Source organism: Mauremys reevesii, linkage group 7 (genome assembly GCF_016161935.1).
Source record: "Mauremys reevesii isolate NIE-2019 linkage group 7, ASM1616193v1, whole genome shotgun sequence".
NCBI classification, from domain to species: Eukaryota; Metazoa; Chordata; order Testudines; family Geoemydidae; genus Mauremys; species Mauremys reevesii.
The window spans coordinates 3750314-3764210 of NC_052629.1; the positions used below are offsets into that span (position 1 = coordinate 3750314).

At 50.2% G+C, this 13897-nt stretch overlaps 1 long non-coding RNA gene across 4 annotated transcripts; it reads left to right on the forward strand.

The window, feature by feature from the left end:
* The first annotated feature begins 1372 nt into the window (after positions 1–1372).
* On the forward strand, positions 1373–7189 carry LOC120369004. Of its 4 annotated transcripts, none has more exons than XR_005582888.1 (4): positions 1373–1895; positions 2720–2834; positions 3306–3782; positions 6339–7189. It is a non-coding gene; the product is annotated as an uncharacterized LOC120369004 (long non-coding RNA). The 4 variants fall into 4 exon arrangements; XR_005582889.1 differs by lacking the exon at positions 6339–7189 and having other exon boundaries at positions 1379–1484; positions 1678–1895; positions 3306–3863; XR_005582887.1 differs by lacking the exon at positions 6339–7189 and having other exon boundaries at positions 2720–3034; positions 3306–3863.
* Positions 7190–13897: the final 6708 nt, after the last annotated feature.

Consider the following 13897-nt stretch of genomic DNA (forward strand, 5'->3'; position numbering starts at 1 on the left):
TGCACTGCAGCAGCTTAGCACTTGGCCCAGATTCACAGTGCCTCATTAGAACCTCCGCCTGGCAATTGGGAACAGCCCTGGCGAAGGCTCCAGGGCTGGGGCGGGAATCCAACCCGACTTGGGTCATTTCCCTGGAGTGTGCAGATTTCCTTTGTTTTTGCACCAGTTGTGCTGATTCAGCTGGTCGCAGACCCCATCCCCAGTAAGGTGGGGGAGCTGCTATGCCTTTTCCACCAAGGTTATTCAGTTTAATGAGGAAGAAGTTTTGTGCAATTCCTCGCCTCTGTTACCACGTGGCTGGCCTCTCCCCCTCATCTGCAGATTACACAGTGACCCAGCCACGTGACTAGTTCAAGTCAAAGGTAAACACACTAGAGATTGCAGCCTCCCAAGTCAGACAGGTGGTGTTCAGCTCCCCCACTGAATCACCTTATTGGATGAGCAAAGTTCAAGGAACGTGTGTTGCAATCACAGCAGGGGCCCAGCAGGCATTGCATAACAGGCGCCGGGGCATCCTGGTTCGTTACACAGGATGCTTGATCCTTGATCCACAAAACCACGGCTTCTCTCGGACACAGACTCCAAAGGAAACAGCATTCTCATAAGACACTGCCACACAGATAGTGACAGGTGAGCCAATCCCAGAGCCCGCAAGGCGCTGAGCACACAGTGACATCAGTGGAGGCCAATTGCACTCAGCCCCTTGTTGGGTTAGTCCCCTGGCCACTTTTCCAACTGTCACACTGTAGAAGAGACCAAGATGTAGTTGGGCTCGTACCCAGAGTGCTGAGTGGTGCAGCAAAGGAACCACAGGTCAGGTCTGACCAGGTAGGACAGGCAGGGCAGGAGACAAGCTATGCTGTAACAATGCCATTCCACTGAAATAAACCATTCACATGAGTTTAATCAGCAGCTTTGCAAGTTCTCCAGCCTTTGGAGCCATTTTCCTCTTCTCCAAAAGGCCCTCTGAAGCCAAAGGGTTTGCAGTCTAGGGCTTGTGACACACAGATGAGCAGTTCTGAATCTAGCCAGTAGAGGGCAGTGGTGAACCTACTCAATGTCCATTACAAAACTGCTTCAGCAGCCAGCTGAGACTGCGCAGTTTTGTATGTACAGCATTTCTGAGCACCAGGAAGAGCTCACCCCCCCAAGACATGATGCCTCTGGCTTGTTTACTTAGACTGGAAGCTCTTAAGGGTAGGACCTAACTCTAGGTCCCCAGTCTCAGCTGAGATTCCTAGATGCCAGTGCCAAGAACAATGGATTGCTTGAGCCAGCCCAGTGGCATGGCATGTCAGGGGCGCTGCAGCCTTCCGTTCCCCCCGCCCCCAGGTCAGTAGAATGATGAAAATCAACACTTGCTCCAGAAACCACAAGATTCCACTCTCTAGGCAACTGCCTGCGGTCGTCAGCCTCTGACTCTCAGAGTCAGGGGCTCCAGGCTCTCCCCCGGAGCCCACTGTTTGTCTTTGACTCAGGGGGAGGTAATTACAGACTCCTGCTCTCTAAGCCAAACCTTAGCGCCTCTGCAAATCTCCCCTTTGTTTAAAGTCTCTGCAGAAGAGGCAAAGGGCAGTTGATCTCCATGGAAACAGCAGCATCTTCCAGGAGGTCGGGTTTAAAGCCACATAGATCTTAGCCCTGGATTTAAACAAGCATCTCTTTACTCTCACTTAGACCTGACCCTGCTCCATTCAAGTCAAGGAGAGTTTTGCCCTTTGTTTCAGTGAGGGCAGGACTGAGGCCTCAAGAAGCAGGATTCGATACAGATAATCTGTGAACGTTTAGCAGGAAAGGGGGACTACTGCTCCGAGCCTGGGGGTTGGCCCACCTCAGCCCACTAGACTCCTACGTTTGAGCTCCAGGAATGGTGGCTTACCCTTTAATTCCCCAAGGTGAGGCTTTAACCCCAAATGTCCTTGCTTTCACCTGTTTGCAGTGCATTAGGGCCCAGATCCTCGACCTCCCATTCCTGCCAGAGCCAGGAATCGAACCCGCACCTCCTGCGTCCCAGTCCAGTGCTGCCTCTTCATCATCCTACAGCCCAGGGGTAGGCAACCTATGGCATGGGTGCCGAAGGCAGCACGGCACTCAAGCTGATTTTCAGTGGCACTCACACTGCCTGGGTCCTGGCCACTGGTCCAGGGGGCTCTGCATTTTAATTTAATTTTAAATTAAGCTTCTTAAACATTTTAAAAACCTTATTTACTTTACATACAACAATAGTTTAGTTATATATTATAGACTTATAGAAAGAGACCTTCTAAAAACGTTAAAATGTATTACCGGCATGCGAAACCTTAAATTAGAGTGAATAAATGAAGACTCGGCACAGCACTTCTGAAAGGTTGCTGACCCCTGCTATAGCCTGTTATTTGTCTACACATAACCGCCAGGATCTTCATTCATTTGATAAGAGAGTTTCGCCCCCACAATGCAGCCAGTAGTCAGACCATGCAAAAAGAAAAAATAAACCATGTGACTAACTCATGGTTATATTCCAAGGCTGGCATTCTGCTGTGGCGGGCACGGGCAGTGCAGGTTAATTCAGCAACCCAGTATGATTGTGCCAAGGAGGTCCCCAGGAGAACAGAGGGCGTGGTTAACTCCTGTCCATGTGCAGAACCTGCTCTCTGTCAAAGCCCTGGATTTATCCCTCACTTTAGCAGTTATTTTTTCCAGGCTCATGCATCATCCAAACTGTTCTTCCATCTTGTAGGAGGTGACTGCGATTCTTTGTTCCATTGCATCATTCATCATCGCCTGGCGATGGAGATAGAGCCACTGATACGTGCAAATCCTCCTGGACTCACTCTGGCAGTGACACTAGACTGGTCAGTTTCACTTTCTGGTTCTCCTGCCTTAGACTAACCAGTTGTATTTGTATTGCAAAGGCTGCTGAAGAAAGTTTGTTACATGAAAATAATAAAAACCTACACAAACAAAACCCAGTCCCAACTGGGCCAGACATCTGGATATTTCAAAAGCCAACCCCTTTGCTTGGAGAGCTCATCATCATCCAGTCTCCATCAAGGTACCTTCCAGTCCTACTTCTCCTGCCAACAAAAAACTTCCACCCCCAACGAGCAGCACTTGTATTCTCAGCTGGAGAGTGCTCCTGCAGGCAACATGCTGTTCACACTGGCACTTATCATGGCAAAACTTTTGTTGTTCAATTGCAAGTGCAGACATAACCTAAGTCTGGTATTGTTAGGGTGAGAGCCAAGTGCTACTGGTGGATTGTGGGTATGTAACGTATGTAAATGAGGTGCTCTATAGCCATGCTTTTCCCTTTCCACCAACAGAGGGAGCCAGGAGCTCTTTCCACTCTGAAGTGTGTGGCTACAGGCTTACGCATGCACAGAGGGTCCTGCAGGACGGGGCCCGAGCTGCTTAACTCCTACCCTCCTCCGGCTGCAGGTTCTGATTCCACTGGGGAAATGGAAGTGGCAGACCCACCCCCTGTCAATCAACCCCTGTGCTTCCCAGAGACAAAGGGTTAACTCCCCGTTCAGCTCTCCCAGGCGGTGGAAGTCCCAGTGGGGCAAGGACCTAGCCATCCAGTAGTCAGCAGGGGCAGAACCATGGAGTTGGTAGAGCTACTGGAAGGTCAGGCTGTTTGCATCTTTCATTCTATGTTCAAATACCAGGAGTTTTGACCAGCCAAAGCTATTTCATTGCCCACTCCACAGCTTCATCTCCTCTGTCCACACCAGAAGCCTCATGACCGCGCTCCCTAGCTCGGCTGGCAAGTCTGCACCGGCCTGCACATCCTCCCTGACGTGAGTTTGCCACAATAAAAGTTCCTGCTGGCCTGTCAAGACACGAAGACCAGACAGAGCCTGAAAGCAGCTTTCCTGCTCGTTAGACGTGAAACCAGACCCTGCTTTTTAACAGTAAAATAGGACAGATGGAAAATCGGGGATTTCTCCTGCAAACACAGACTGGCACTGGGGAGGGGAGGGGAGAGGAGGCACATATTATGTTGATATAGAATCATAGAATATTAGGGTTGGAAGGGACCTCAGGAGGTCATCTAGTCCAACCCCCTCCTCAAAGCAGGACCAACCCCCATATCTAAGTGCCCAAGCACCGGTACAGAAAAAGCCCATGACAAGTCACAAAGGGGTTTCTTCTCTCGGTGGATGCAGATCAGTGTGGTGTTATTACTCTTTGTTGACCCAAGGAATTAGCCAAAATTCAGGGTGTTGCAGGCTATTTCGGTTAGGAGGAGAAATTGTTGGTGGAATCAGGTAATTCTTTGATGCACTCCTGTTTGTTTACCAAGAATGCACAAATTCCTGTTTCTCTGAGCACAGGAGGAATCAAACAGCAGGAGTCGGTTTACTTGCTCACAATCCCAAGCCCCTTTCTAGCCAGCACACAACCCAAAAGCTCTCTCTCTTTCAGCTTTTCCTTAGGGTCACACAACCAGTGTTTCTCTGGCTGTGTCTGGTGCTTCCTCCTCTCTCTGCTTCTCCGGTCTTTCTGCCTCTGTTACAGACACACAAACCTTCACAAAACAATGGCCAGCGAAACCCCTCCACCCATACGTGCCTTTGTCTTGGTGGAGGCTGCTGTTGTTTCAGCTCCCTAGTTCCATAAAGGAGTTGAGCTGCGTCTTGCGTTTATTCCAAATGAAGGGTGGTGGTTACGCCCACCCCAGAATGTTCTTTCAGCAGCCCCCATTGAGAGCAGGGCTAAACGCGGGACAAACACATAGCAAGACAGCCCCTGCCCTGGAGAGCTCAGACAGATAAAGAGTGGGAGGGGAAACAGAGGCACAGCACAAAGACTTGGCTCTTGACACCCACTCCAGCTCCCACTCCACGCCCCTTGGGGGAACGCTTTGCTGACGAGGCAGGGCTTTGCTAGGCTGACCCGACAGCAAATGTGAAAAACGGGAGTGGGGGGTAATAGGCAGGGCCGGTTTTATGAACTGCGGGGCCCGATTTGAATACCTGGCGGCGGTCCGGGGCTTCGGCAGCACTTCGGCGGCAGGGGGTCTGCTCCGGGTCTTCCGTGGCACCGAAGGACCCCCCACTGCTGAAATGCGGCCGAAGCCCCAGAGCGGACACACGCCCCCCGCCGCCGAAATGCTGCCGAAGCCCCGGATCGGACCCCCCTCTGCCGCCAAAATGCCGCCGAAGCCCCAGAGTGGACTCCCCACCCCGCCACCGGGTAAGTAAAAAAAAAATTAAAATTAAAAGACGCCTAAGGCGTGGGGCCCTCTTAGGTGCCCACGTGGGGCCCAATTCTGGGGAATTGGGGGAATCGGCTGAAAGCCGGCCTTGGTAATAGGAGCCTATGTAAGAAAAAGACCCCCAAATTGGGACTGTTCCTATAAAACCGGGACATCTGGTCACTCTAGGCCTCGCCTGTGCTCAGCCGATCTGGTCTCTCCCAGGAAGGGTTTCCCTCGCTGGTGCCCTGCTGCTGAGAAGGTCCTGCCTCCAGAGAGCCTAACGCCAAGGCTTCCAGGCCCATCAGCCCTGCGCAGCGCCATAGTCGTGGGTGATAAATGTGTGGGCGATAAGGGAGCCTGCTGAAGGCTTTGTCAGTTAGGGCCAACGCTCAGTGTATAGAAATTGGGTAGTGTCCCTTTAAATACTTTGGGAGCCCTCCTTGTCTTCTATTGCTACAGCCTATAGCAGGGGTCAGCAGCCTTTCAGCAGTGCTGTGCCGAGTCTTCATTTATTCACTCTAATTTAAGGTTTCACGTGCCAGTAATACATTGTAATGTTTTTAGAAGGTCTCTTTCTATAAGTCTATACTATATAACTAAACTATTGTTGTATGTAAAGTAAATAAGGTTTTTAAAATGTTTAAGAAGCTTAATTTAAAATTAAATTAAAATGCAGAGCCCCCCGGACCAGTGGCCAGGACCCGGGCAGTGTGAGTGCCACTGAAAATCAGCTCACGTGCCGCCTTCGGCACCCGTGCCATAGGTTGCCTACCCCTGGCCTATAGGTAGCAACCCAGAGCAAAGATTTGCTATTGGGAGAGTGTGGCGCATTCACAGGACTCGTGGATCAGTGGGATGCAGGTGGGGAAGGAGGTGGCTCATTCTCAACATTTCCAGGTTGGGATTTCCCTCACATTTCGCCAGGATGGAGCTCGGATTGCCCGTCCGTTTAGCAATGTGCAGAGGGCAGGGTCATCGTTACCCCCGATGCCTGTTCATAACCCTCAGCATGAGAACCCCCAGTTTAGGGCCAACACTGGCTTCCCCATCCCCAAAGTTCTCAGACAAAATATCCCAGGTGCTTGCAAAGTTCCACACCAGAGACGCCCTCCCCTCAACCTCGCCCCATAACAGAACCCGTCCTGCTCCGCAGACCTTTGCCACAGCGGCCTGTTGTCCACGTTACCGATGGAAGAATCAAAACACTGATACCCGGGGACCAGCTGAGCTGAGAGGAGCCGAGCCATCGTAGGCTGGCGTGCATGGCCCTCGGGAGAGCGCGTTGTGGAACACTCTGTATAGTGCTGCTTCTGCGATACACACAACCGTGAGCCTTTCGCATCTTCGTTAAGGCAGAACGGGGCCTGGTTATGTCTCTTGATGGCTCAGGGCTCCTCAGTCCAAGGCCAACGAACCAGCCCGTTACCCGGACAGCCATGTCCGCTGGGAAGTTGTAGCCTGCTTCCCTTCCAGACTAGGAGTCTACGTGCCACTGCTGGAGCTTCTGACTGCAGATGGTGGAGCGAGCCAGGGATGTTTAGATCAAGGGGTAGGCCAAGTTTTGTGGTCTCACAAAGATTTCTCACCACCCTGAGTAGCAGATATCCCAGGAGATCAGCTCCTGGGAGACGACCACGATCTTGAGCTGGATCCGGAAAACAGGCCCCTTCTGTGTTTGGGCTCACCTCGGAACCAGCATGGGTTCACGCCTGGCCTCCAGCCCCAAAGCACGTGTGGTGTCAAGACAGAGTTGGGCTGGAGGTTCCCAGTCACTCTACTCCTCACCAGTAACTGGTCCCAGAGCCTCCCAACTTCAAGGTGCCCACTGGAGCCAATGGCAGAACTCTCCTTGACTTGAAGGGGTCGGGATTACAACGTGCTGGGTCCTGATGTTCCACCAAGGACATTCCCCGTTCTAGCCCACACAATCCCACAATGCAGACTGAGACGTGGGCCTGGCAAAGGGGGACGGCTCCCCCGAAATAAATCACATGCATAAATCCACCTGGGCTAACAAAACCCTTCTTCTAGGGGAGCCAGCGGAGGCGGGGCAGAGGGCGGAAAAGGGAAACAGAACAACTTCAAACAGGATTTCAGCTGTTTGGAACAACAGGTTAGATCAAGCAGCCAGCTTCACAGGGAAGCAAACACAATGGGGATTAGGAGAAACTCTGTTCACACGGCTGGCCCAGGGCTTTGGTAATGAGATACAGAGCCTTCCGCCGCCAAGCTGCTGGCTCCAACCCAGAGCCAGGGCACAATGGCAGAGGGGAAGTTTTCCAAAGGCACAGCTAGGATTGGGAGGCGCACAGCTTCCACGGCCTTCCCATGGGAGTTGGGCACCTGAAACACCTTTTGTACCCCTGGCAGTGGCTGCAATCAAAAGGCTGTTTTGGAAGGGATTTGGGGAATGCTGGCATTAACTTGATCCCTAAGTGACAGACTCAGGGGAGACGCTGATTGGACTAGATTGGTCCTAGAGGCAGTCACTCCAGATGGGAGGTGGGGCAGCAGGACTAGGGGGTGGGGAATTGTGACTGCACAGTGAAAAGCCCTTCTCCAATGCTTTCAGTCAGTGCCACAACTCATGTGAGCAAGGATTTGGCTCTTAAGCTGCTTGTTATTATGGGTCGTGAGACTATCCATCCCCTGACAAAACCCAGCCACCACTTTCGAGCCGATGCCTCCTGCAGCAGTGAGTTGCACAGGTTGTGTGAGAAAATATTACCCCTTTTTTGTTCTAAATTGACCAGTCATTGACATTGTGGCAAGCCTTCAGGAAGCCTACAAAGATAGAGCCGAATGTACGCCTATAGGCGACCTGTTACTAGGGTGACCAGATGTCACGATTTTATAGGGACAGTCCCGATTTTGGGGTCTTTTTTTTATATAGGCTCCTCACCCCCATCCTGATTTTTCACATTTGCTGTCTGGTCACCCTACCTGTTACATAAGAACCACTGAAATGCACTCCTGCCTCCTGAATTGCTGGGACAGTAGCTTTAAGCAGGATGAGTGAGCAGTGTTCTTTCCGAGCCACTTTCACTAGGAGGGGAAAGGAATGTGGACTCAGCTGCTTGACGTCTGAACTCAGGCGAGAGAGCAAAGTGTCTCATGCAGGGCCCTGTTAAGACTTGTCTGCGTCTAATGCTTAGCACACCTCTGGATGCAGAGCACACTCCAGCCATCCTCATCCCGCTGAGCTAGGCACTATTAGAACATTTGATTCCTCCTGTTCCCAGATGGCTGAGCTGAGTCCTCCCTGTCTGCCCAAACTTTCCAAATACAAGCCACTTTCCTGCAGAGATGGAGCCTGAAAAACATCAGCCCAAAAGGTCGAAGCTGGGAGCGACTGAAAACAGCAGGAGGGTGGAATGAAAACAGTTGTGCAACCTTTAATAGCCGCAGCTCCTCCCACTGCAGGGAGAATGGAGGGAGGTGGGATGTGATTACCCAGCATGCAGTTTGGCCAGGATGCCCAGCCTAACAACCCAACACCCTTGTAAACATGCATGGTAGGTTCTTTAATGACCACACCTGGCCAGAAGCTCCCTTGTACATTTCATCCAAATGGCAGCACCTCCGGAAGAACAGCGCCCCCTAATGCCAGGGTTAGGCACCAACGTCACATAGCACGAATATACTTCGGGGACGAGACAGTAAATTGAATTCCCACAATGTGTCCATTTCCCTTAGCCTGTTGCCCCAGCGTTCCCATCGCTCCTTTGACACTGACAACAATGCAGGGCTTGTTTAAGCCTGTCAGCACTGCAGTTATGCAGCAGGGCTAGAGTTTATTCCAGCCAGTGCATTTGAAAATGGTGCTTTAACCTCAGTCATTTGCTTTAAGGAGATGTCATGTCTCCCATTGCTCACCAGCGATCTCCCCGTTCTCAGCCTTCTTCTAACTCTGCTCCAGCTGCTGCTGACCTCGCTGGTGCTCAGAATATCCTGCACCATGGGGAGGGCTTTTCCCCTTCATCTCCTGTGTAATTTCCCACCCCTTGATGATCCTCCTCCTCCATCCTGTAGCTACATCTGTATTTACTGCATCTGTTTTTTGCCATGGAAATGGCTGTCTCAAAATAATCATTATAGCTTCTCTGCAGGGATCAAAGGAGATAGGGATGGAGAGGGGAATACTGTGTTCTCTTGGTGGATAGATTTAAGGCCATTTCATAGTGCGCAGATGTCTCCCGTAATAGACTTGAGCTGGTTCCCTTGTTGACAGATTCCCAAGAGCGTGACAATGGATTGTCTACCACATGAAGCCTTTCAATCAGGGATTGGATGTCTGCCTACAAGAGAGGATCTAGCTCCACCAGCAATTGTCATCGTGCTCAGCTGGGACTGGAAGAGTCCCATGGGGATGGAGGCCAGGAAGTATAGACAGAGGTGGGGTTCTCTGACCTGTGTTATGCAGGAGGTCAGATTACATGGTCATAATGGTTCCTTCTAGCCTTAAAATCTATGTCCAAGGGGTCCATGGAGAATAAACCCTCCTCTTACTCCAAGGGTTGGTCTTTCCTGGCCAAGCCAATGGCCCAGTACCTGGGGAGGGGCAGTGAGGTGGGGAATGCTTGTTCTACAGCTTTGTATAGCATACCTGCTCTGGGAGATGGTTAGAAGATGTCCGTCCACAAGGCTGGCAACACCCCCTGCACAACCACTGAACTCCCTTAAAGAAAAAAAATATTAGCTGGAAATTAGATGGCAGAGTTTCCAAAGCTTGCTGACTAAATAGATATATATAGAGAGAGTGTCTGTGCTGTTCAACATATTCGTTAATGATCTGGAAAAGGGAATGAACAGAGACGTGGCCAAGTTTGCAGAAGATACAAAATTATGCAAACTAGTTAAATCCAAAGCTGACTGTCAAGAGTTACAGAGGGATCTCACAAAACTGTGTAACTGGGCAACAAAAAGGCAGATGAAATTCAACATCGATAAGTGCAAAGTAATGCACATTGGAAAAAATAACCCCAGCTACATGTATATAATGATGGGTTTAGAATTAGCTGTTACCACTCAAGAAAAAGATCTTGGAGTCACCGTGAATAGTTCTCTGAAAACATCTGCTCAATGACCAGCAGCGAAAAGGATTCAACATAAGACAGAAAATATCCTAATGCCACTATATAAATCCAGGGTGCACCCACACCTTGAATACTGTGTTCAGCTCTGGTCACCCCATCTCAAACGGCAAAGGTACAAAGAAGGGCAACAAAGATGATCATGGGTGTGGAATGGCTTTGATATAAGGATAGGCTAGAGAGATTAGGGCTTTTCAAGCTTACAAAAGAGATGATTTCGGAGGATCTGGTAGAGTTCTATAAAATCATGGATGGTGTGGAGAAAGAAGAGAGAAGTGTTATTTACCCAGTCTCACAACACAAAAAGCCAAGGGGCACCTGATGAAATGAATAGGCAGCAGAGTTAATACAAACAAGAGGAAGTACTTTTTCACACATCACTCAGTTAACCCTGGAACTCATTGCCATGGGGATGTTGTGATGGCCAAAAGTATAACTGGGTTAAAAAGAGAACAAGGTGAGTTCATAGAGGATAGGTCCATGGATGGCTATTAGCCAAGATGATCAGGCGTGGGGTGACGCTAAACCTCTGACTGCCAGAAGCCAGGAGGGGAAGCCAGGGGTGGATGACTCCAACTGCCCGGTTCTGTACACTCCCCCTGAAGCTCTGGTACTGGCCACGGTCAGAGACAGGCTACTGGACTAGATGGACCAGCACGGCCATTCTTAGGAAGGACTGAACCCCCAGACACACCATCTCTGCTGCACATGGAGTCAGGAGGACACGTTAGAGGGTTGTTTTGTTGGTGGTGGGGTTTGTTCCTTCACCCCCATAGGCAACTGTGCTCCATGATCCTGATGTTACCAGAAGAATACTTAAGAGAGAAGTTTCGGGATCCCTGCTTCCAAAGCAAGTTCGATTTCCCTGAATTAGGGTCTATCACATATAGTTGCAGTAAAACAAGATACTTAAAAATATTTAACGGGTGAACTAAGAGGATTTATTAACAAAGAAGATATACAGATATAAACTGATATAAAACATACATACAGCAGCTCGGTGGTTTACCAAACAAATGGGCATTAAGCCAGACCCCAACGAGAATAAATGGGCTACTGAACAAATAATCTTAACGTTACAGTTAGAAGACCAGAGTCTGGGGAACCTCCAGGACCACACCACCAAGGGATCAGGACCCGCAGATGTCTGGAGCAGGTCACAATCACCGGGCGGATTGCAGGCAGGTGGTTGATGTTCTCCTGAAGAACTGCTCAACCCAAACACAGGCTGCCTGCCGGGCGGACAGCAACCTGTCACAGTATGTCAGTCCCTTGTATCCTGTCCTGTTACCAGGCAGATTACTTAGGACCATGCGACCCTTCCCCGCTCTTTTTGTCTGAGTTTCCCGCCTTTGCTCAGTTGCCGGGCAGGATTACATAAACATTAACCAATCAAAAATGAGACACTACAAAAAGGGCGTCAAATGTCCCATGTGAGAATGTCACATGGGACTGTGCCAAAATCCTTATAAAAAATTCAAGAAATGCCACGGCTTATGCTTCCCTTGTATCCACTAGCCCAGGAACGCTGTCGAAGGAGGAAATTGAGGCTGGTTTCACAGGACGTGTTCTTGACAAACCCACGTTACCTATTTTTTATAATCCTGTTGTCCTCTAGGTGCTTACAAATTGATTGTTTAATAATTGGTTCCAGTACTTTTCCAGGTATCAAAGTTAGGTTGACTGATTTATAATTCCCTGGATCCTCTTTTTCCCCTTTTTAAAAGATAACTACTATGTTTGCCCTTCCCCAGGCCTCTGGGACCTCACCTGTCCTCCATTAGAATTGCTGATGATTCTGAGAGTGCTTCTGAGATCTGTGAGCAGAACTTTCTCTTAGGGCCTGGAGTATAAATGCCCAAAGATTTTAGGGTTGCCCCAGATTCTCTAAGAGTGCATCAGAATGGAGGGTAAAAGATTGCCCCGGGATTCCTGCTGCACCTGTGCCTGTGACAGAGCCCCGGAGGGAAGTCACCTTGGGAAGGAAGCTCATGAAGAAGGAGTTGCTGACCCTGAGCATTGGAGAAATGGGGCAGGGGGTGAGATTAGCAGCCGTGTGTGATCATTTATGGATGCTCCTTGAGCTTTGCAGTCCCACCCCTCCTGCAGGGCGCATGCTGGAGTCTAATTGCACCACGAGCGAGTTCCGTAGCAACCGCTCTGTGGCGCTTCTCATCAGTCGATTTCAAAGCACTTTACAAAGATGGGCCTGGATCACTAGCCCTATTTTACAGAGGGGAAAACTGAGGCAAAAGATGATGTGACATGTCCACAATCACGCAGCATCCCAGTGTCAGAGCCAGGAACAGAGCCCGGTCTCCTGCACCCCAGGCCAGTGCTCTACCCACTAGGTCACACTGCCTCTCACATTCTAATAATGTTACCTAGAACAAATCAATTTAAAATGTCACCCTTTTCAGGCCTGGTTCTTTTGAGACAAACCCCTTGGATGCTGCCTTCTCACCCCCCTGCTGGGGTTGCTTTCTCTCTCTCTCTCTCTCTCTCTCTCTCTCTGTGCCATCTGCTGCTCTAATTAGTTCTCATCCCTGAGAAGTTTGTTTTCACCGGATTGCTTTGCCACCTCGCTGTTCCTGGAGAAGGCCTGCGTGGGAAGGGCGTTTTATGCATCGCTGTTCCCATCCAAGCAGCCATTAAGCAGCATTCTTGGTTTGCTGCAGTGTCATGTGCTTCGGAGAGACCCCCAGAGGAACGGGGGTAGGAGGGAGGAAATGGAAATGACCCAGGCGCTGCTCAGCTGGCAATGGAATGGCTGGCCTCGTGCGTGATGAGTTTGGTGGGTCTCTGCCCAATTCTCTGTGGGCAGGGGCTGACATCACCACAACCAGCCCTGGCAGGACTGGCCCCTCTCTTGCAGCGTCAAGAGAGACCCTTTCCCCCGACTCTGAAACAGCCTGTATCATGGGGGCACACACACACCCAGCCCCCGCTCTCACCTGCAACTGACTCTCGCCCTAAGAAACACTATGGTGTGGCTGGGCAACAGGGGAACCCAGCTGTTACCTGGCCATGGCTGCGAAGGAACACGCCTGTATGCTGCAGACAGTGCTAGTGAATGAGGCCCGGAGGAGGTCTGGGCAGGGAATCACAGCTGTTCATCGCCTGCCCATCTGCGTAACCTTCCTCCCCTGCAAAAATCAATTTGCTCTCTAAAACCGATCAGGGTAAAGTGCACGTTACAGCTACCATGGAAATGATCTTAGCCAGTTAGAGGGGCACCACACACCGCATAACCTGATCACTGCTGTGACCACATGGGCTGCGTGTGGTCTGGAATCGCAGGCCCCGAGCAGGTGCAGTCAACTGCAGGTTCAGCCCTTACTTAGTAATTGGTATTACTTCATACCACACTCCTCATGCCAGCTACCCCTCTGGCTTAAACTGGACTCTTCATGGATTTAGCTTCATTAACGACATACCTTGTAATGACATAATTATCACATAAGAGAAGCGAGATCACAACTTTGTGCATTAAACACTGCACATTCACAAGCCAAAAACTGAGCGTCTTAATTAAAGAGACGTTGTCAGGTGAGAGATTATATAGTTGAAAAGCCTCTTTTACTAAAATCCACTTAGACTGGTCCAAGGGAGAGAATTT